The 24,015-nt window shown below is 38.3% G+C and overlaps 1 protein-coding gene across 1 annotated transcript in view; it reads right to left on the bottom strand.

Moving 5' to 3' along the window:
• The window catches only part of LOC114053942 (myomesin-1-like), a 158,884-nt gene extending 149,534 nt beyond the window's left edge, over window positions 1–9,350 (bottom strand). The window contains exon 1 of the mRNA XM_027877082.1: window positions 8,998–9,350. The gene's annotated coding sequence lies outside the window, so the exon portion shown is untranslated. The remainder of the gene's footprint in view (window positions 1–8,997) is intronic.
• Between the last annotated feature and the right edge of the window lie 14,665 nt (window positions 9,351–24,015).

Below are 24,015 nucleotides of genomic sequence, written 5' to 3'. Positions count from 1 at the left end.
TCCTCCAATAAAAGAGGAAATCACCCCATTAATATTAGATGTGGAAGATGATACTCTTCTTAGAGTACTTCACCTCCTGTTATGGGACAATTGAAGTGGTCACATCTAAGGAAACTCTCTAAATGGTCTTCTGAATGACTATCCTTTTGTCACCTGGAGACAGAGACAAAACCAAAACAAGGTAGTCATTTAGGGAGTTAAATTTCATCAGGGAGAGGGGCAGTGGGCAGGTAGCTGGCGCAGTGGATAGAGCACCAGCCCTGGAGACAGGAGGACCTGAGTTCAAATCTGGCCTCAGACACATAGTACTTCCTAGCTGTGTGACTCTGGGCAAGTCACTTATCCCCAATTGTCTCTCTTAAAAAAATATATTTATACAATACAAGGATCTAAGATATCTCCAAAGGCATTATGATGGAAAATGCTATCCACATCCAAAGAAAGAACTATGGAATTTGAATGCAGATTGAAGCGCATTATTTGCTATTTTTTTTCCTTCTGTTGTGTTTTGTTTCCTCTTTCTGGTGGTTCCTTCTATTGGTTCTAATTCTTACTTATAACATCACTAATGTGAAAATATGTTTAATAGGAATGTATATGTATAGCCTGTATCAGATTGCATCGCTGTCTTGGCAAGGGAGGTAGGGAGGGAGAGGGAGAAAAATTTAAAACTCAAAAGCTTATGGAAGTGATTGTTGATAATTCAAAATAAATTAATTAAAATTTGAAAAAAAAAGAAGAGAGGCAGCTAGCTGACTCAGTGAATAGAGCACTGGCTCTGGAGTCAGGAGGACCTCAATTCAAATCTAGCCTTGGACACTTGATGCTTACTACCTGTGTGACCCTGGACAAGTCATTTAACCCCTATTGCTTCATAAAAACCCAATAAATTTCATCAAGAAAAGGTCACCTAACTTTACCTCATTAAAAAACAGCTCCTCAAAACTTGATAAATCTCATGCAATAATTCTCAACTAGATGGTACATTAGATAGAGCTTGGAGTTGGGAAGATCTCAGTTCTAATCCCCCCTCAGATACTAGTTGTGTGAATCTGAACAAGTGACTTAACCTCTCTCAGCCTCAGTTTCCTCATCTGGAAAACATTGCTAATGATAGCACCTACTCTACCTTCTAGGGTTGGTGTGAGGATCAAATGAGATGACATATGTTAAAGAGTTTTGCAAACCTTAAAATCCTATATAACTGCTGACTATTGTTATCCATTGTAGCTAAAAGGTTGCACTTTTTATACCCAATTCAAAATACTGAGATTAAGGTTATAGGAACAAATATCACTATGCAACATTCAGTGATGATCGTAATCTCCAGTATATTCCAGTATATGCCCAGAAGCAAAGAAGCTAACTGGCACTCCTTGGGATCACAGGTTCTTAGATATAGAATTAGAAAGGACCCTAAAATCCTTTCCAGAGCTTGGACCTTAATATCCTTTCCAGAGGTTAGCACAGTGCCCAGCACTATGTAAGTGCTTGATAAATATTTATTGACTATTAGGTAATGCCGTGACTCTGGGCCTGGAGTCAAAAAGACTCATCTGTCTGAGTTAAAAAATCCAGCCTCAGACCTTTACTAGTTGTATGACCCTGGCTAAGTCACTTAATCCTGTTTGCCTCAGTTTCCTCATCTGGAAAATGAGCTAGAGAAGGAAATGGCAAACTACTCCATTATCTTTGCCAAGAAAACTGAAAATGGGGCCATGAAGAGTTGGACACAACTCAAACGACTCAACAACAACCTTACTTCTCTATTGGAAAACTACATCAAGACTGTAAAATAAGACTTGGTCAGTGGAAGTTAAAAGGAAAAATAAGATGACCAAGCAAAACTTACCAATTGGGTGTAAATCAGAATATTTCAGAGCACTGTTGAGCACTAATGAGAATGCCAGTCAGTCAAAAGACATTTATTATGTGCCTAAAATGTTCCAGGCAAACATGCTAAGCTCTGAAGATACAAATAAGAAAAAGACAGTGCCTTCCCTCAAGGAGCTTACAATATAATGGGGGAAAACAACATACAAAAAGAAGCTGAAAAGTGAGGGAGAGGGAGGAGATGGGGTAAGGGGATACGAGAAAGTTCAAAGAAGGGCAGCAGGGTGGGAAATGAAGAGAATGTACTTGGGTTTGATTTAGATGGTCAGGAGACCTGGATTCTAGTTAGAGCTCTGCCAGAAATTAGATGCATGACTTAGAGAAAGTTAGAGTTGGAAGGAACCTCCAAAGGCATTTAGTCCAGCTGGTTCATGAATATCCCTTCCACATCATTCCCTGACAAACCATCATCCAGCTTCCACTCCAAGACTTCCAGGGTTGTCAAAATATCTCCTGACGCTGCCTGCTTCACTTTTGAGCCATCATCTCCTGTCCCTTCCCACCTCCAATTCCTTTTAGCAAGGAACAGAAATAGATCACAGGTTGGAAACTAGAAGGGATCTTAGTGATTATTTAGTTTAACACCCCATTTTACAAATGAAGAAACTAAGACCTAGATATAGGTAGTGCAGGGGATAGAGTGTCAGGCCTGCAGTCAGGAAGACTCCTCTTCCTGAGTTCAAATATGGCCTAGCACTATGTAGGTACTTGATAAATGTTTATTGACTATTAGGTAGTGCATCGACTCTGGGCCTGGAGTCAGGAAAATTCATTTGCCTGAGTTAAAAAATCTGGCCTCAGAGACTTACTAGCTGTGTGACCCTGTGCGAGTCACTTAACCCAGTTCGCCTCAGTTTCCTCATCTGTAAAATGAGCTGGAGAGGGAAGAGGCAAACCACGTCAACATCTTCACCAAGAAAACCCCAAATGGAGTCACACAACTGAAATGACTGAACAACAACATAGAAGGTTTAATAAAATTTTTAACTGCTGCAATGCTTTCCATGATGTCCTTCTTTGGAGCAAGGCACAGAGCTGTTCCCCTTGGCATTGGTCAAGCTAGTTTAAGATTATATTTCTTAAGATGATTTAATTGGTTTTTTTCTACTTAGTTGCACTATTTTGTCTTCTATCCTAATCGCTGGGAAATTTTCTCCTTGTTTTCAAAATTGTGAAAATTTTCAGTTCAGTCCAAGTAAAGTAATTTTTCATAGAACCATGTTCTTACAAATGGCAGATTTCATCTCCTAAACAGAGATAAGAGCTCGGATCCTTTCACTGTCACTGTCTACCTATGTAGTCTTCAAAAAGTCAGTTAACCTCTCTTGATCTCAGTTTCCTCATTTGTAAAATGTTAGACAAGACAATCTCTAAGAACCTATTGAATTCTGAATCCTATGATCCTATTCACCTTATATTGAATGTATTTTAGCTTATGTATCAATATTCTTCCTTAAATGTAGTGCCCAGACCTTAATACAATGAATGCTCCGTGAAAATTGGTAAGTGATTTATAAACCTTAAATTCTATATAGATGTGTTATTAATACTTGTATTATGGATTTGTCATTGTTCAGTTGTTTCAGTCATGTCTGACTCTTTGTGATCCCATTTGGGGTTTTTTTGGCAAAGGTACTAAAGTGGTTTGCCATTTCCATCTCTAGCTTATTTTGCAGATGAGGAAACTGAGGCAAACAAGGTTAAGTGACTTGCCCAGGGTCACAAAACTAGTCAATGTCTGAAGACAGATTTGACTCAGGAAAATGAGTGTTACTAACTCGAGGCCTGGCACTCTATCTACTGTGCTACGTAGCTGACATATAGTTAAAAAAAAAACCAAACTGTAGTACTCTATAACAGGGAAAAGCTTTGCAAATACTACATCCTAGTAGATAGAAGCAGAGAGCAGCACATTAACTGCCTTGAAGAGTCTCTATAGCTCAAGCCTTGCAGATGATATCAAAGAACAACTCAGCAATCATGATACCAATAGAGATAACTAGATGAGCCAATACACTAGAAAATGGAGGTAATGTGACATCTGGTGGAAATGATGCCACACCCAACAGGTAGCAATTTGTGGACATCACCAGATGACATGGATGGCTCTTCAGAATCAGGCATGTGAATTGCCCTTGCTGTGTGTGCACCCTGGTCACAAGTGTCCATAAATTTGTGCTCTCCACACGTATGATCTGGCCACAGAGTCTCCTTTCATGCGTGGTACCTGTCTGCTAGTCTACCCTTCTGGAAGCCTATGGGAGAACGTATATGACACATGCTTGAGGGGGACCTTTTATTTTCACATTATTTGTTATTATGTTTGAGAATCATCAGTAAAGCATTCAATTAGCACTTTTAAATCTGTAAAACACTTAAATATGTTATCTTATTTGAGTTTTATATCAACGAGTGAAGTAAATTTCATTATATTCATTTTACAGATGAAGAAACACTCAGAAAGGTGACTTGTTCATAGTCACACAAACTCTGACAGTTGTTGAGTAGTATATCAAGCAAAGGCTTCCTGACACCAGACCAAATATTTGGGACCCTGTGCCACGCTGCCTACGTAAATAAGGACACATGTTTGAAGAATATTCATATCAAGGTGTCAGGAAGAGGATGAGTCAACAAATGAGAAAGAGGGCGTATGATAAACAGGTAGGAGATTCTAAAGAACCAAGGGAGGAGCCTACCCTAGCCGAGTCAATAGTGTCAAAAGTGCCAGAGAAGTAAAGGAGGATTGGGTATGTTAAAAAAAAAAAAAGAAGACCATTTATTTCATTAGAGGCCTAATTTTAAGCAATTGAGGAAATTTAGTGGGATTGTAAAGCTGGAAGAAGCTTCAGTACTCATCTAGTTCAAGTTCCAGAGGTAATGTGATTCTGAGAGAAAGACAGACAGAGACAGATAAATAGAGACAAACAGAGACAGAAAGAGCTTGAGAGACAGAGAGAAAAGAGAGACAGAGAGAGAGAGATACACAGAGACAGAGATTGAAAGACAGAGAGAAAAGAGGCAGAGATTGAGAGACAAAGAGAGATAAACAGAGACAGGCAGAGACAGACTGAGAGACACAGAGAGAGAGAGAGGGGAGAGGAGGAGGAGGAGGTCTAAGATATGACCATGTTGATGTGTGCCTGGAGGAGATGAGTAGGTTTGCAGAGTTGGGGATGTTGAAGAACTAAAAGATCAGGATTTTACAGACTGTTGAAATGCATATTGATGTTCCTAAAGATGATGCCAATGAATGTTATGGAAAATAAGGCCATGAGCTAAATTGTAAAGGCTTTGAAAAAGCTGAATGACCCAGAATATAGTGCATGACTCCAACAAGAAAGAGGAGAGGATGATACAAGCAAACTGCATGTACTTTAAAAGAGGAAAGGTCATTAAGGAGAAAGGGGAGGTAAAGGAATAGTCTAGAAATAGAAGTGAGGAACAAGGATGCCTGTCTATACACCCCTAACCCTGTAAGTCAAGTGTCCTCCAGTGGCAAAGATCGCAAGGGATGCCGTGTCTTCAGGTTACAGTCAGGTTTCAGTTAGAGTAAGAAGGTGAAAGGAATAATAATCGCACCTAGATGGCTTAGTGGATAGAGCTCTGGCCTTAGAGTCAGGAAGATCTGAGTTCAAATTTGGCCTCAGATACTTCCCAATCTGTATGACCCTGGGTAAGTCGTTGGACCTCTGTTTGTTTCCGTTTTCTCAACTTTAAAAACAGGATAATAATGATACTATCTACCAGGGTTATTATGAGGATTAAATAAGATAATATTTGTAAAAGTGCCTGGCACATCGTAAGCACCAAATAAATGCTATTATTATTGTTATATGGTCAAGAATGAAAGGAAGTTTGCTAACAATAGAATGGAGTTTCTACTAGAGGTAGTGGAACAGGCTAGAATCTAACCCCTTAATAAAAGGTTTTGTTCTATGAAGTTTGGATTCAGTCAAAGGACTGGCTCTTGAGGACCTAGAGGGCCACATGTGATCCCAAGGCCACAGATTCCCCACCCCTAGGCTAGATGATGTCACCCATCCATGTCCACCCCACCAGAGTGGAACTAGAAAATCATAGTAACTATCAGAAAGGGGTGAGTTTTTGGGAAGAAAGAGCACGGGCACTTGGCCCTAAAGGTATGAGATTAGATGACTGAGATTAAGGAGCTGGGACATTTGTAGAATTCATCTGCCTGGAGTTTATAAGAGCCTATGTTACTACATGCTATGTGTTAAAAGCCAAAGACCAACTAACCAAAGGAGGTGTTAAGAGCTTATATCCTGTATAAGTTATTTTGATATGCATATATTTGTGACGCATTTTGGCCCTAGTCTATTTTTAGTGCTTCTTTTTACACCAAAAGATCATTTTTATTTTTCATATTTAAGGACATATGGTATAGTAATAGAGAGGAAACATGGTCTTAGGGATATAATGCTGGATTTGGAGTTAGGAAGACTTGGGTTCAGATTCTACCTCTGAGTGATTGACTGTGTGACCCTGGACAAGTCATTTAACCCGTATGAGCTTCAGTTTCCTCATCTATAAAAACTGGAAATGATAACAAAGGCACCTACCTCACAGGGTATTAGGAGTATCATATTAGGCAATGAATATGCAGCACTTTGTAAACCTTGAAGTTTCCTTTTCCATGGGAAACTGAGACTCTGAGAAATTGACTTGCTCGGCATGCCACAGCCACTGAGTGTCTGAGGCAGAATTCAAACCCAGGGCTCTATGAACCCAGGTCCAACTCTCTATTCCCTATTGTATGCTGTCCCACAAAGCAGTCGTCCTTTGAAGCATAGACGTATCTAACCTACATTATTCTATTACAATGGGCAGCTAGCTGATGCAGTTGGGCCTGGAGTCAGGAAGACTCATCTTCATGAGTTCAAATCTGACCTTAGACACTAACTAGCTGAGTGACCCTGGACAAGTCACTCAACCCTGTTTGCCTCAGTTTCTTCATCTGTAAAATGAAGGAGAAAGAAATAGCAAACAACTCCAGTATCTCTGCCAATTAAACCCCAAATGGGGTCACAGAGTCAGATGTGACTGAAACGACTGAACAACAACAAATTCTATTAGAACTAAATTCAACGTATGATTTTTTTGAAAAAGTTGTTTTCATGGTCTGAAACCAAACCAAAAAATCATCATCTTTATTTTCTAAATCTACTAAAGAAAATCCATAAAATAGAATATCTGAGGGGTTCCTAGTAAGAAAAATGTCTATATTACCTGCTAAGGCATGACTGCCTTAATTACTTCTTGATAACATTTATCAAGCACCTCCTATTTGCCAGGCACTGTGCTAAGCATTTTTACAAATATTATCCCTTTTGATTGTCACAATAACCCTGAGAGGTAGGTGCTATTATTATCTCCAGTTTTATAATTGAGGAAATAGAGGCAAATAGAATTGACTTGCCCAGGGTCACTAGTGTGGCTAGAAAGTATCTGAAACCCACATGTATAAAAATATGTATAGCAACTCTTGCTGTGGTGGCAAAGAGGAAGTTGAGGGGATGCCCATCAATTGGGGAATGGTTGAACAAGTTGTGGTATATGAATGTAATGGAATACTATTGTGCTATAAAAAATGGTGAGCAGGCAAACTTCAGAAAAACCTGGGAAGACTTGTATGAACTGATGCTGAGTGAAGTGAGGAGAACCAGGAGAACATTGTACGCAGTAACAGCCACAATGTGTGACGACTAACTTTGATAGACTTAGCTCTTTTCAGCAATGCAAAGCTCTAAGACAACTCCAAAACTCATGATGGGAAATGCTCTCCACATCCAGAGAAAGAACTTTGGAGTCTGAATGCAGATGGAAGCATACTATTTGCTCTCCTTTTGTTGTTTTGTTTTGTTTCTTCTTTCTTGTGGTCCCTCCCATTGGTTCTAAGTCTTCTTTACATCATGACTAATGTGAAAATATGCTTAATATGAATGTATAAGTAGAGCCTATATCAGATTGCACACCATCTACGGTAGAGGGGAGGAGAGGAAGGGGGAGAAAATTTAAAACTCAAAATCTTACGAAAGTGAGTGTTGAAAATAAAAATAAATTTTTTTTTTAAAAAGTAGCTGAAGTCAGATTTGAACTCATTCCTTCTTGACTTCAGGCCTAGCACTCTATCTACTGCACAACCTAGCTGCCTCTGATAAGATAGGTGCTTAAGGAGATATACTAACTTTGAGGCCAGAATGTCTTTGTAAGCGTGCAGACTAACAATGTTTCTGCAGGTGTAAATGGTTAATGGGCTGACTGGCAGAAGTCGTTAATTTTAGCACCCTTACAGTGAAAGCAGCCCTGGATTTGGAAACAGAAAAAGGCCCTGGTTTTGAGTCTGAGATCTCTGCTGGTTACTCTCTATGAGTAGTACAGAGAAGTGATGAGAAAATCACTTCTCTGAGCCTTAGTTTCTAATTCTACAAAACAACGGAGTTAAATTTAAATGATACCAGAGGTCCCATCTGGCTCTAAACCTGGGATCATGATCGTTAACTCTTTGGTATGATTTACTGTCTTGGAAGAATCATTATAAGATATCCTGCTCCCCTCCAACAATATCAGGGAAATTTTCTGACAGTGGCTTCAGAGAATTAATCTGCCTCTCTGTGTGCCTAACCAAAGAGAATGAAGCCTAGGGATTTCAGCTTCCCTTATTCATTTCAGATTCTACAGAATTCCAACTACCCCCCCCAACTACTCTGTTTTAAATGGTGAAAGTAAATTAGCTCAGATTTACACTGCTCAGACAGAAAGGTATTTCTATCTCCCTGTAGTTCCAGCAATAGTTTATTTTAAAATTAGCACAATGAAAAAAAAAAGAAACAAACAAAAAACCTAGTACAATATTCAGTAAGAATAACTATGCCAGAATAAAATGAAATAAAATAAAACTGGCCCCCTGCTCCACTCTCCTTTTTCTCCAATAACTTCACCTTTCTATTTCTCTGCTGTTTCCACAAGTCCCTCAACAAAATGCTGGTCTTGGAAGACAGAAGGAGCTACAATCAATCCAGGCTTGTTAAACTCACACACAAAATAAGCACAATCTTCAATGAAAATGTCACACTTACTTACCAGAGTCCAAATGAGTAATGATGGTGGAAAGGTTCCGATGTAGTGGTGGAACTGAATGACAGAATGCAGAATCCACCCAAGTTGAATTGAAGAAAAAAAAAAAAAGGCAGGGCTAAAGACTGGACCCTGGGGGCCAGTACAAAAATAATGCCTGTAGTCAGGAGAAAGTCAGGGCCATGGACCTGGCCTTTTATGGCCAAGAAGGCAGATAAATTTAGCAACCAAGGGGGTGGGGTAGGGGGGAGATCAAACAGAACAGACACATATGATAGCTACAGCTATCAGGAATTCAGGCAAGTAAGTCCTCAAGATTCCCCTTTGGGGAGGCCTCACCTCACCTAACCAAAAAGGAAAGCTTCATTTTGCTACAAGAGAGAGTGCAATGTTTTTTTGGTCAGCAGAATTTTTTAAAGCATGTGAAAGTTCCCAGGGAACGAACAGTCAATGTTGGGAGTGAAAATGAAGCCAAGTAATTTGAATCTCAGAACATAATTGGAATGTTCATGGCAAGCTGCAGGCCTCAGTGTTCTGCTAATAGGACATGTACAGTAGAGATAAATGAATAGACAATGAAGGAAGAACAAGGTGAAAACTGGAGGCAAATGGCGTTAAGAAATGAGTTAGAGGTGACAGGACTACTGGTGGTGGATCGGCTGTCACAACCTTCTCTCACTTAGTTAATAGACATTCTAAAGGAGGGTCACAGGCTCATTGAAAGGACTGATTCATTATACTTTGAACACATTGTTCTGTGAAACAATAAACTTTATTTCTCCTAATGCAGAAACCGTAGGGCAGCTGGGTGGCACTGTGAGTGCTGGGCCTGGAGTTAGCAACACCTGGCCTCAGACGCTAGCTGTGTGACCCTGGGCAAGTCACCTAACCCTCAGTTTCCTCATCAGTAAAATGAGCTGGAGAAGGAAATGGCAAACTATTCCAGTATCTTTGCCAAAAAAAAACCCCAAAAGACAAATGGGGTCATGAAAAGTTAGACTTGACTGAAACGACTGAATAACAACACTCTCCGTGGAAGAGAAAAACTATTACTAAGTTTTAGTAATTAAAGTTATGCTTATATATGCTTATATATCTGCTTATATATCTACTATTTTGTAGCATAAGTGAGGTTCTATGCTTTGATTAGGCACGTGTGTGTATGTGTGTGTGTGTAGAACCAAGAGAATGTTGTATACAGTTAACAGCAATGTTGTGTGAAGAGTAACTATGAATGACTAAACTATTCCAAGTATTACAAATATTCAAATCAACTACAAAGGACCTATGAAGGAAGATACTATCCACTGCCGAAGAAAGAACTGATTAAAAAGAAAGTATTTGTAGTATGGTTTTACATGTGTGTGTGTGTGTATGTGTGTGTGTTGGGAGAGGAGGATTTCTCATCATCTGTGATACCTCAACTGAGCTGGGTGGGGAGGGAATCAAATCTTCCTTCACCCTAATTCGAACATCAATATGTAGTGCTAGGAAGCTCACTTAACTTTCTGAGCCTCATTTTCCACATTGGTAAAATAAGAGATTTGGAACAGGAAGTATAGGACAGTGAAAAGAATGACTGATTTGGAGCATAAGAGCTCAGATGAAACACCATTTGCTACTTGCCACCTGTGTAACCCTTGGCATTCAAGCTACTTCATTTTTTCCATGTCGCTGTGACCTCATCTGTGAAGTGAGAGTATTGAACTAATAACTTCTGTGGTACCTTCCAACTCTAAATCAATGATCACCTAGAATTATTTATTCAATATTGGTGCAGGATGTTTCTGTGAAATTAAAAAACATTAGTGGAAATTCAAACATTTCTGCACAAGACTTTAATGAAACCAGTAACTGACTGATTGATTTATCCTTTTCAGAAAGACATATGACTTGGATAAGGAATGAATTCTTAAATAAGGAACAGAAGATCAAGAAATAAAACAAATAATTTTCACTGCAAGAAACTGAAACATTTTTATACAAATAAAATTAACACATCTAAGGAAGTAGTATATTTTGTCAAAGGGAATAAGTCTTTATTTAAAATAGTTTTCATAACAACCAAAAGCCGTTCCCAAGAGATAAGTGGTCAAAGAATTTGAACAAACAGTTCTCAAGAGAGTTCCAAACCATTAACAGCCATATGAAAGAATGCTTCCAATCACTAATGCTAAAAGAAATAAAAATCAAAACAACACTGAGGTTGTTTGAAGTCTCACTTCACTGAATCCTCATTCCTAGCAAAATGGTAAAGATGCCCCCAAAATGGGAGCATTCAATGTTGAAGGGGTTATAAAAAGATTCATAAATTAGTGTATTATTGATAGAGCTCTGAATTGATACAACCACTCTGCAAAACAATTGGGAATTATACAAATAAAGTGACTAAAATGTATATACCCTCTAACTCAGAGATTCCATGACAGGCATACACCTCAAGGAGATCACTGACAAAAAAAAAGGTCCCACATACACAAAAACACTTGTAATAGCACTTTCTGTCGTGGCAAGAACTAGAACAAAAAAGAGGGCCATTAATGACTAAAAAATTAGGGCCCATGAGTGTAATAGAATATCATTGTGCTATAAAAATTATGAACATTAAAAATACAGAGAAGCATGGAAAAATCTCTGTGAATTGATGCAAAATGAAGTAGTCAAGAAAACAGTATACACAATGACTACAACAATATAAATGGAAAGAACAACCACAAACCAACAGAAACTGAGTGTCACAAAATTATAGAGGACAAGATAGCCCTAAAGAAGAGATGTGAGAAGGTATTTCCTTCCTCCCCACTCTTTTGTGGGTATGGAACACTGCATAAAACTTCAGACTTTTGAAATACATTGACTGATTTTACGGAACTTTTCCTCTTCTTCCCCGCCACATCTCTTCCCTCCCCGCACCCCTGCTCTTTTTTATTCTTAGTCATAAGAATTGGCTCTAATTGATCTTGCCTGTGGCACATATTACGGCAGCTAGATGGTGCAGTGGATAGATTACCAAGCCTAGAGTCAAGAAGACCCGAATTCAAATCCACCCTCAGACCCATGATGAGTTAGGGTGATGTCTACCCCAAGCATGTGAAGACTTCCTCCAGCAGAATGGGTAGATGAGAACAATCTGTTCCAATGGCCATGAAGATGACTGAAGCAGGTGCTTCGGAGCGCTTAGAGCTTGGTCAGACACTGAAGATACCAAGGTCATCCACTGCACTTCAGGCCACCACCAGTTGTCCTGACTTTTGTCTTGCCACTGTCTTCAATGACTCTGGAGGAGAGAGTGAGGCTGAAGACTTTATGCAATTCTGCCTCACTTAAATCCAATTCACTCACGAGTGAAAACATCACCCCATGATGTCATTGGTTCTCATTGAAAATGAAGGACCAACAACTAGCTGTGTGACCCTGGGCAAGTCACTTAACTGTTTGCCTCAGTTTCTTCATCTGTAAAATGAGCTGGAGAAGGAAATTACAAACCACTCTATTATCTTGGCCAAGAAAACCCAAATGGGGTCACAGAGAGTTGGACATGACTGAAAAGACTGAACAACAAAGAACAATGGTACATACTATCCTGGATTTAATCTTTATACGTTATAGAAACTAAAGAGTTAATAGTAATATTTTAAATAGACCCTCAATGTTTTAGGGTTTTTTCTTTGTTTGTTTTATTTTGTTTTCTCACAGCTGCCTTGTGAATTAGTAGTACAAGTATTATCCCCATTTTATAGAAGAAGAAACAGAGGATCAGAGAAGTGATTTTTCCCTGGTCATACAGCCAGTAAGTATAGGTAGTAAGATTCAAAGCAAGGTCTCCAGATTTCAAATGCAATGTATCCTCTACTCTATTTCCCTGTACCATTGCCTCAACAGACCCATGTGTATGTCTGTATATTCCATTTGGAAGCATTCTACATAACAAAATCAACATTTAAAGAGACAAATTCAACTTGAATCTTTCGAATGAATTTTCCTGACTTCATACTCTGATAAAATTAGATTCCCTCAAGACATATAATCTCCACCCTGCCCAAGAAGCAAAGGGAGACTAATCAGGTGTTAATTTTAGACAGTTCAATTCCCATAGTGCTGTCTAAATGGCTAATGCAAAGTATTTGGAGTGATTATATTTTTAGAAAAGGCCTAGAAACTCCTGCAAAGGGTTTGCCTCTAGTGCTGTAGTTAGCTTTGGATGTGAGAGAACAGATGTCACTGTCTTCCTTGTTCACTATTTCACACCTCATAGGTATGAAAGGGATCAGTTTCACTACCAGTAAGATCATTAGGAAGCCATGATATGTTTGCAAAATATACATATAGTGCCATTGAGCTTTCCTTTTTAACTTTTCAGGCAGAAGTCATCATATCCTGGCAGTAGAACAGGAAGTAGTTAGGAGCAGTCAAAGTCATATACATGTATAAGGGGAGAAACAATTTGAGATATTCTGGAGAAATTGATTTGTTTTTTAACAAAAAGACAAGTTGTTTCTAACCATGATCAGGGAAATGTATTGGGAAGAGTGGCTGACTTTAGTTATCCAACAAAGAAAACCCATGCAAGACAATGCTGGGGGAAACCATTAATACGCAAAGAGAAAAAGATCCTACAAAAGATCAGTGTTTTCACAAAACCCTAACCGTTCTTTCAGATGAAAGTAAAGCATGTAAATAATTGACTAAGATTACTAATGGCACTCTTATGAAGTAGAAGCTTCTCTTATCCTATGGAGAAAAAAATTAGGCACAAACATATTAAAGTTTTGAAAAAGCTAGAATCCAAGTGGGACCTATTGGTTGGAGAATAACTAAATAATTGCAGTATGTGAATGTAATGGAATACTGCCATTAGAAGCTATGAATAGAAGGGATCAGAAAAACACTGTCAGAGTGAAATAAGAAAATCAGGAGATTAATAAGCATGGTTACAGTAACACACATGCACACACACAAGACTGCATAAAATGAAACAAAGTGCTGAGTAATTATAATAATCAATTTTGGCTTTGGAGAAGAGAAGAGGAAGCACACTTCTTTTCATCCTTCTTTTGGTAAAGAGGTGGGATACTAAAAGCATAGGATGCTACATACACTGTGCTTGTTTTTCTTGTTACAAGGAGGCAGTCATTTGGGGCGGGAAATGAATAACTGGAAATAATTATAAATTAAATATTACATATTCATACTTACATATATACATATGGACTATGTCTACACTTTAAATTCTACACATGGTCAGGTTTTGAAAGGTTTTTTTTTTCATAAAGTCGCTGTTTCTGTGTCATCCTTGTATTAAAATTTGGTGTTTTGTACAAAAGTCGACTGTCTAAATCTAGTCTTACTCATAAGCCAAGTAGGTGACTGCCTACTTATGTGATCTTAAAGGTCTGGTCTCCATTTCCCACCCCTCGAAAATCCTCTCCCATCTGCTGGATGAAGCCTGAAATTTCAGTAGCTAGAGAAATTGTTTGCATGATTCTGGATCTGCAATGTTTCTGGTCTTGGTGCAATCAGTGTCTACAAACAGAGCTAACTGGAGGAGCAATTTATCTTAGGGAACCTGACTTTCAATTGGACTCTGTGTCAAATATCTTCCATAATGGTGAGAAAGACTTTTGGCAAGTATGTCTCTTTCTGGTTTATTCTTTGTTTGATATTGATGTAGCAAAACTTGGGGTAGACCACATTCATTTGTAGGTTACCACTCAAAATCTTGGCCTGCAACTTAATTCGTTTCAACAGTTGATCTTATTATCCTAAGCTCTACAGAAATCAGGGTTGGGGGGAGTCATGTTTGAGTTTTTTCTTTCTAATTAATAAAATTACAGTCTTTTTTATTAATTAATCAGGTGACTCAAACCCTCACCCTAATTCATTAAATACTATTTATTGAATAAAGCAGAAGAATCTCCACTCCCAATAGTAGTTAACATGTTAAATCCTTTCATCTTCTATGATTAAATATGTTAAACTTACTGAATATATAATTTTTTATAAATGTAATCAATAGTAAAAACATAACTATTTGTAGCTATTATTACATGATTTATTATTTATATCATAATTTATTATTAATACACATTTGTTACATAAATAATTATTTAATTATTGGTTCTATACTCCTTAGTGTGAATAAAAGATTAAAGAACAGGTTTTTCTATGTGAGATAGAGTGGAAAATATACTTAAAATTGGGAACCTAGGATTTAAGGGTGAAAGGAAAGAGAAACAGCATGGAGGAAAAGAATTAAAGAATGGAAGAGGGTCTTTGTAGAGCTTGCTCAGTTACTATTATTAAAATAGCCCCTATCCTTATTTCTTGCCTCCCAGACTTTATACTCCATTCTTTATCTCTACTTAGAATAAATTCTTAGCTTCCTTCAAAGGACAGTTAGGGTACCACCTTCAGGGAGGGAGAATATCATTAATCCTTCTGCTCCAAGTTTTCCCTCTCTCATCTAAACTACTCAAAGACTCTGAAAGGACTCTAATACCAAATCAAAATCCAAGTAGCTATTGTCTACAAATCTCAAGGACACTCCCCTTCCTTCCTCAATGAATTCAGTACTTGGCTCAAGATCTTTCTCTCCTCCCCAACTCCCCCCTTCATACTAGGGGACTTCAATATATATATTGATACTTCCTCAAGTACCTTAATCTCCTAGTTCATCAACTTATTCATTTCTACCACCCCATCTTAGCCATACACAGAAATAATCATACTCTTGATCTTGCCATCACCCTTAAATGTACCACTTGATGTTCATGGACTCTGAAATTCCCTTATCACAACCTATTAGATTTCCACCTATCCCTCTGCCTTCCAATAACAAATTGTGCTCTTTGTCTACACCAGCGACTCCTTATTGCCTCCAGGATCAAATACAAAATCCTCAGTTCATTGTTCAAAGCCCTTCATAACCTCACCCCCTCCTACCTTTCCAGTCTTTTTATACCTTACTCACTACCACATACTCCAGTGACAGTGGCTTCCTTGTTATTCCAAGAACAAGACACTCTATCTTTCAGCTCTGGGCATTTTCTTTGGCTGTCCCCCATGCCTGGAACATTATCCCTCCTCATCTCTTCCTACTGGTTTCCCAGGCTTCCTTTAAATCCTAACTAAAATCCTTTCTTCTACAGGCAGCCTTTGTTAATCCTTCTTAATTTAAGTGCCTTCCCTCTGTTAATTATTCTCTATCTCATATATAGCTTGTTTGTACATATTTGTTTGAAATGGTTGTCTCCCCCATTAGATTGTGAGCTCTTTGAGGGCAGGAACTATCTTTTGCTTCTTTTTGTTTCCCCTGTATCTACCATGGTGTCTGGCACATAGTAGGCACTTAATAAATTTTTTCTTGATTGATTGAATATGACTTTCAGTCCCCTGACCCCTCAGTTCTCTCCTAGGCCATCACCCCTACATAAGCCACACTCTCTTTTTTTCCTCATCTTTACCCTTTACCAAGTATAGAGTTTACTGTCATCTTCTCTTGAGCCCCTTGTCTACTTGTTATATTACTGATTGCAGTCTGCCAAGCCTCAATATTAAATCACTCCTACCATCCACTGTCTTTGCTCCCACATATGTGCTACTGAACAAAGCTGGAGAAAATCACTCAACCATCCTGACTAGATTCACTATAAATTTAGTTTACATAACCTCAACTGGGTTCTCATTGATGCTAGGTAATTTGTTTATATCTCCCTAATTAATTTACCATTCCATTGACTACAGAGGCTCTTCTAAACTTTTTCATTCCTTTTCAAACCTCCCATGGCTTCCCCTTCTCTCACCTTCTCAACTCTCAGCTGAGAATTTTGCCTCATATTTTACTGAAAAAAGGGGAAACCATATGCCAAGACCTCCTTGTTCTCCTCTCTTCCTTATCTTACATCACCCAGATGCTTTCTGTGACTATGACTTTTTCACTCCTGTATCACATGATGAGGTGCCCCTTCTCCTTGCCAAGGCCAACATTCTACATGCCCAAGTGATCCCATTGCATCATGTCTCCTCCAGCACATTGCCCCCTCTATCATCTCCACTCTCTCACTTAACTTCAATCTCTCCCTGTCCAATGGCTGAATCCCTACTGCCTACAAACATGTCTATGTCTCCCTCATCCTCAAAAAACTATTTCCAACCCTCACCCTTGTCTTGTATCTCTCCTGCGTTAAACTCCTTGAGGAGGCCACGTACAATAGGTGCCTCCACTTCTTTCACTCTCTTTTTAACTCTCTACAATCTGGCTTTCAACATCATTCAAATGAAACTGATCTCTCTAAAGTTACTAATGACCTCTTAATTGCCAAATCCATCAACTTTTTCTCAATCCTCATCCTTGACCTCTGCAATATTTAACACTGTTGATCACCCTCCTCTCCTTGATATTCTCTTCGCTCTAAGTTTTCAAGACATTATTCTCTCTTGGTTCTTCTCTTACCTATCTGAGTGCTCCTTCCTTCCTTCCTTCCATTATCTAACAATAATGACTTATACTTAGTAGGTGCTTAAAAAAATTTTTTTTTGTTAAATTGACTTGTAATTAGAGATTTTTAAGCCATGTGAGAAAGAGAAGGTTTTATACTTTTAAGGTATGCCATGGCTAATGAACATTTGGGACACTCAAGAAAGACCAAGCAGAATTTGGGTCATTAATTTTGCTTTTCATACTTCCGCTATCATCATTTCTTGTTTGTTTGAACTGTAGTCTTTTTTCATTCTTTAGTTGGATTTTCTCAGATAATAATGGTATTTAAATTTCCAAATGGTACGATTTATTTTGTAGCAGGAAGGATGAATCAATAGTGATTTTGCAATTGAATTATCTTTCAAAGGGAACTCAAAAGGAACAACCATTTGCTACATTTCTAATGTTTTTAGACATATTAGTAACTCAGATTTACATCTTTTTTTACTGTTGCAAAGCATTTTCACATATTGTACTAGATGATTCTTGCCCTGTGAGATTGTTGGTGCAAATATGCTTATCTCATTTCACAGATGAGTAAACTAAGGGTTAGGAAAGTTAAATTATTTGCTCAGTCACCCAACTTATGTTAGAACAAGGACTTGAATCAAAGTCACGGATGCCTGGTCCAACATTCGTTTCACCACCACATGATACCCTTCCAAAGTGATTAGCCAATAATTCTTAGCAGGAATGAAAATCATGAGTGTAATTTAATGCACACCTCTGTACATGTTGTTACAGGGGAGGTCTGATTCTTGACTGTCTTAATGTTCCTTTTAGCCTCACCAATTTCTTCTCCTTCCAAAAATCACTCATGGATATCCAAATGAAAGAAGACACTTTCAAACATATCAGCATGACAACCTTAGTAGGTTCAGGTACATTATTTTAAATTTCCATGTCCATAAGTGGTCAAAGAATGTGAACAAATAGTTCTCCTAAGAAGAATCACAAAATATTAAATATTATATGAAAGATTTGTTCAAATCACTAATAATAAGAGAACTAAAACTCAGTTCTCTCAGAGGTTTTTACTTGCACTAAATAAAATAGCAAAGGTGACAAAAGACGGAAATTGTCAATTTTGGAAGGACTGTGGAAATACAGCCACACTCAACCACTGTTGGTATATCTATGAATTCATCTAAGCATTCTGGAAAGCAACTTGGAACTATTCTAAAACTAAACTGACTAAAATGTCCATACCCTTTGGCCCAGAGATTCCACTGCTTGGCATATACTCAAAGAAGGTCAAAGATAAAAATATCTCATATATTTATAGTAGCACTTTTTGTACTATCAAAGAATTGAAAACAAAGTAGATACCCGTCAATCAAGGAATAGCTAATCAAATTGTGGTACATGAATATAATGGAATATTACTGTGCTATAAGAAATGATAATATGAAGTGTATAGAGAACTATGGGGAGACATGAATCAATGCAAAATAAAATAAGCAGAATTAGGAAAATATACATAATGACATCAACAATGTAAACAGAAAGGGAAAAAATGACACAATGTACTATAATTATAATGATCAAGGTTGGCCCTGAAGAAGAAGTAAATGTACTATCTTTCCTCTGCAGAAGTGGGAGTCTATGGATGTGGAACATGGCATATGCTGTCAGACTCAGCTGATGTGTTTAGTTTTGCTGTGTTGATTTTTTTCTCTTTCTTTTTCAATCTTTTTTTTTACAAGGGATGCCTCTCTGGGGAGAGAATGGAAGAAGAATATATTTCAAAATTAAGGTAATATAAAAACAAAAGGCAACAACACAAATTTGAAAATAATATAAAATATTTAAGAAAATAAAATTTCCTTTCCTCCTAATGGAATAGCTGAAAAGATATCTGAAGTTAATTGGTCTGGGTCACATAGCATCTTTTTCCTACCCCAGAACTCAAAGGATCTCTTGTCACCCTTTTTGCTGGTTTGATTCATTACTCTGTCATAACAGTAATCAGGATTTAGGGCAGCTAGGTGGATAGAATGTTGGGCCTGGAGTCAGGAAGACACCTCGTCCTGAGTTCAAATTGGGCCTCAGACACTTACTAGCTATGTGACCCTGGGTAATTTACTGAACCCTGTTTGCCTCAATTTTCTTATCTGTAAAATGAACTGGAGAAGGAAATACAAACCATTCCAGTATCTTTGCCAAAAAAAATTCCAAATGGGGTCACAAAGAATCAGACAGGACTAAAATAACTAAACAACAATTAAAAAAAAATCAGAATTCACTCAACTCAGCTCCTTTTAATTATAATTTCATTAAAAACAATTTACTTTGACCTACGATCCTTATAACACAGGATTGAGGGGATAGATATCAGAACTAATGAAAAAGATGAAACACATTGTCATTTAGATTGTTTCATGATAGATGAGTTACTTTCAAGTGTATTCATAAAGAATGTGGCCTAGTTATTTATTAATCCAGGGTAATAGAAATATCCCTATTACATTATTTATCATTGCAGAGAGTTCTCCTACCATTAATTATATCAATTTCATCAAATGTTATCCTTGGTCATTCCAGCTATCTTTTCCTTTATGTTCTTGTGATGTGTCTGTCACTTTAAAGGGATTGGGGGTTTAGAGTAAGTATTGGGTGGGTTTTTTCATTATTCCCAGAAATTTTTCCATTATCTCTGGGAGCTGGCTAACACAGAAAACTATAATAGATGTTTATAATAGATGTTACAGGCACAACTAACAGAGAAAACCAGAGACATTCCTCTTAATAGACTCCCTTGTGCTTTATATAAAACAAAAATAAAATTTCATTAAGAAATTGACCAAAACCACCATACAGTTTGTCCCAAGGATGCCACTGCTAGACATATAATTCAAGGAGGTCAAATAAATAATCATCTCACACAAAGATTTGAATGAACTTATGTAGAACAAAGTGAGAGCAAGAACAATTTATAATAGTACAATAAAATAAACAACCTTGAAAGCATTAAGAACTCTAATCAACACAATCAGCAACCATGATTCCAGACGACTGATGATGAAGTGTATGCTTCCTGATGGAGAGATGATAGAGTCGGGATGCAATATATATTGCATCTTTTGTCATATATATGTGTATGATATTTTACTTAACTGCACATCTATTGCAAGGGTTTTCTTTTTCTTTTTCTTTTTTCTTTTAACCAAAGATGTGAGGGAGATGAGAGGGAAACAAATTATTTTTTGTTAGTTGAAAAAAAGAAAATCCAATTAAAAAAAGAATGGTACCATATACACCTAAATACTTATAGTCACATTTCTTATGGTAGTACAGAATTGAAAACAAATTATATGCCCAGTCATTTTTTGTTGTTGTCATTTAGTCGTTTTTCAGTCACATCCAACTCTTCCTTACCCCATTTGGGGTTTACTTGGCAAAGATACTGAAGTGGTTTCCCATTTCCTTCTCCAGCCCATTTTACAAAAGAGGAAACTGAGGCAAACAGGGTTAAGTGACTTTCCTAGAGTCACATAGCTAGGAAGTGTCTGAGGTCAAATGTCAACGCAAGAAAATGAGTTTTCCTGACTCCAGGCCCAGAACTCCAGTCACCAAACAAATTGGGTGCAGGGAACTCAACGGGAATCAGGGAGCCCCTGATCAATGTAGTCCTCAGATTACAGTGACAATGAGGTGTTAACGTCTTCCCCTTTGAGACTTGTAGAGGTTTGCATTTAGGGCTTGTAAAGGTCATGGGTCATATTGAGTGACATATTGGCAGATTGTAAAGGTTGGAAAAACTGTGAGTGGCCTATTGGCATCTTGTTTTGCAATGTTTTGATGAGCTGAAGGAAAAGAAGTGTAAAGAAGGATACCTGTTTACTCCTTAAGGAGATGTGCAGAAGTGCCTTAATCAAATTGATGGAATTACTGGATGGCTAAGCCATTGTCTGACTGAAAGATTAGGTATGCACCTGATGGCCTTAAAAAGCACCTCTCTATGAGCGGAGTCAATCATTCATCTCTGGCAGTCAAGGAAAGAGCATAATGTGAAGTAAGAACCTAGCTTTTGAGAAAAAAAATGCTCTTTCCCTTTTCCATTGAACCATTTCTAGAGTGCAGCAATGGAAGAAGGATTTTGCTCTCCTGCCCTTCACTGTTCCACTGGCTGTGGTATCTTGTAGCAGAGAACTCAACCAGCAGGGAATGCCATGCCCAGCAAAGATCAGGCCCAGACCATCTACGTAGCAAGGAGAGTCACAGGGAAAAGTAAGGCCCAGGAACCCAGTGGAGCAATCTGCTCAGCAGAATCGTTGCACCCAGGGAGAGCAGCATGAGGACACCATGAAAAAAAGCAAACTCAAGCCTCTAGCATAAGGCCATCAGTGTTGGAGGTTTGAGTCTGCTGGGTTTCTTAAGTGAGTGCCTCTGTAATAGTGTACCACATATATGCCCACTCTTCCCAGCTAGGTGGCATAATGAATAGAGTACCAGGCCTGGAGTTAGGAGAGCTGAATTCAAATCCAACTTCAGACACTTACTAGCTGTGTGACTCTGGCTAAGTCACTTAACCCTCTTTGCCTCAGTTTCCTCATCTGAAAATCAGCTGAAGAAGGAAATGACAAACGACTTCAGTATCTTTGTCAAGAAAACCCCAAATGGGGTCACAAAGAGCTAGACATTGGGGGCAGCTAGGTGGTGCATTGGATAGAGCTCTGGCCTTGGAGTCAGGAGGACCTGAGTTCAAATCCAGCCTCAGACACATGACACTTACTAGCTGTGTGACACTGGGCAAGTCACTTAACCCAATTGCCTCACTAAAAGGCAAAAAAAAAAAAAAAGAGCTAGACATGACTGAAACCACTGAACAACAATGAACAATGACACATATTACTCTGGATTTATGTGCTTCTGTACATATAAACATATACATGCATATGTATATATGCATGTATATATGTACACGTGTATATATACACACTATATTCACACATGCACACATATATACATATCACTGTTATAGTGGCCAAAGAATTTAGTTAGTAATAGAGGCAGTCTTGGAAAAGCACTGATTCGAATCCAAGGAAACAATGTCTGATAATGCCCCTAATGGCATTCTTTAACGAAAGTTGTGAGGGCTATTTTCCATTCCTTAATCCTTGCTTGGTACCGTCTTGCTAGCAGTCTAAGGACTGATGACTGATCATATGAGAAGTGGGATGGACTAAAGAAGGTCAAAGCAAAGAAGTGATAATGAAGAATTTATAGGTGCTGCCAGGACATAAAAGACAGCAAGCCCTAAATGTGAATCCAAGGATGAAGTGTGGCTACGTGGAGTTAATTTTTATCAGTGATGAGAACAGAAGCTATGCTGCTGTATGAGGATAAATAGCAAAGGCAGGGAATCCAGAAGTGTTGATTGAGTGCCTTTCTGGGAGTGACAGGGGAGGAGTTCTGCTTATGTGTGTCAAGAAAGAGGGATATGTCTTAATATAATTCAATTAATATAATAACTCATGATAATCAGATGATAAGTAAGAATCAGGCTACACACATTCTGTGAACTAATATCCACAGTAACTAGTTGGAGCTATGTGAAGTCAATAACTGCATAAATGCTTGCCATCTTGACCTTGCCTTTCACTGGTCATCTGAGGTTGGTGGTTTGTAAAGGCCAAGGTTGAAAGAGAAGGGAAAAGATGCTTTTCTTATGACTCTGAGTTCATTCCCCTTTCTTAGGCAAGGTAGGGCCTTATTCATCTCTAAGTCTGGAAGTAACCATAGAGGTCCCTGAAAAGATGGAGCTCTTTGGACACAAGGATAGATTTTCTAGTGACTCTAAGAGCTTTCTCCTCATAGGAGGGAAGAAAACATCTCAAAGGCAGCATTATATTTCTGGAAGACATTAACAGGATTTTGGGGGACAAGGATCTCACCAAAGAGGGAACAAGAATAGTTTTGACCATTGAAGGACACAGGTATGTGTCTGTACTTTTTGTCAGGCTGAATAAAGCCTGTTATATTCCATTTTCCTGTGCTGGATTGAGTGCTTGCATGAGAACTCAGCACCTTTTACCTTTTCTTCAGAGACCTAGAAATGAGTCAAATTCTGAAGTTCCCAGAAAAAAACTGATGGGGTCATGATCCATTTCAGAGATTTGTGGTAAGTCCCCAAGATTGAACCTTGTCTCTATAAATTCAAAGGCACAGTTCTGGGCCGCAGGTTTCACATGACTCTGTGATGCTGAGGTTGGAAATATAGACATGTCCAAATCCAAAAGGCGGTCAATTTTTCCTAAAGTCAGACAGGAATCCAAGAAAGCAAGTATCCAATCAATTTGGAGTTCATATAGTGTTTTCTAATTTGACTCATTTCATGCAAATGCTGTGCTCCTCCCCTTTTAAGCTAATCTTAGACCTCCACTGGATCTTTGGCATAGGCTTCAGTTGGTAACAGCTCTTAACTGCTATTTTCCCCTGTTGGGAAATAAAGGAGTTCACATTGTAGCGGACACCATGATTTCCCCTAGGGAGCCATTTTTGGCATCTACAGTTGGGCTTATTGGGAACATTGGCATCCAGGG

The sequence above is a fragment of the Vombatus ursinus genome, unplaced genomic scaffold (assembly GCF_900497805.2).
Source record: "Vombatus ursinus unplaced genomic scaffold, bare-nosed wombat genome assembly UNPS02014812.1, whole genome shotgun sequence".
Lineage (NCBI taxonomy): Eukaryota > Metazoa > Chordata > Mammalia > Diprotodontia > Vombatidae > Vombatus > Vombatus ursinus.
Note: the sequence above shows the minus strand (reverse complement) of the source record. Positions and strands in the feature narration are given on the sequence as shown.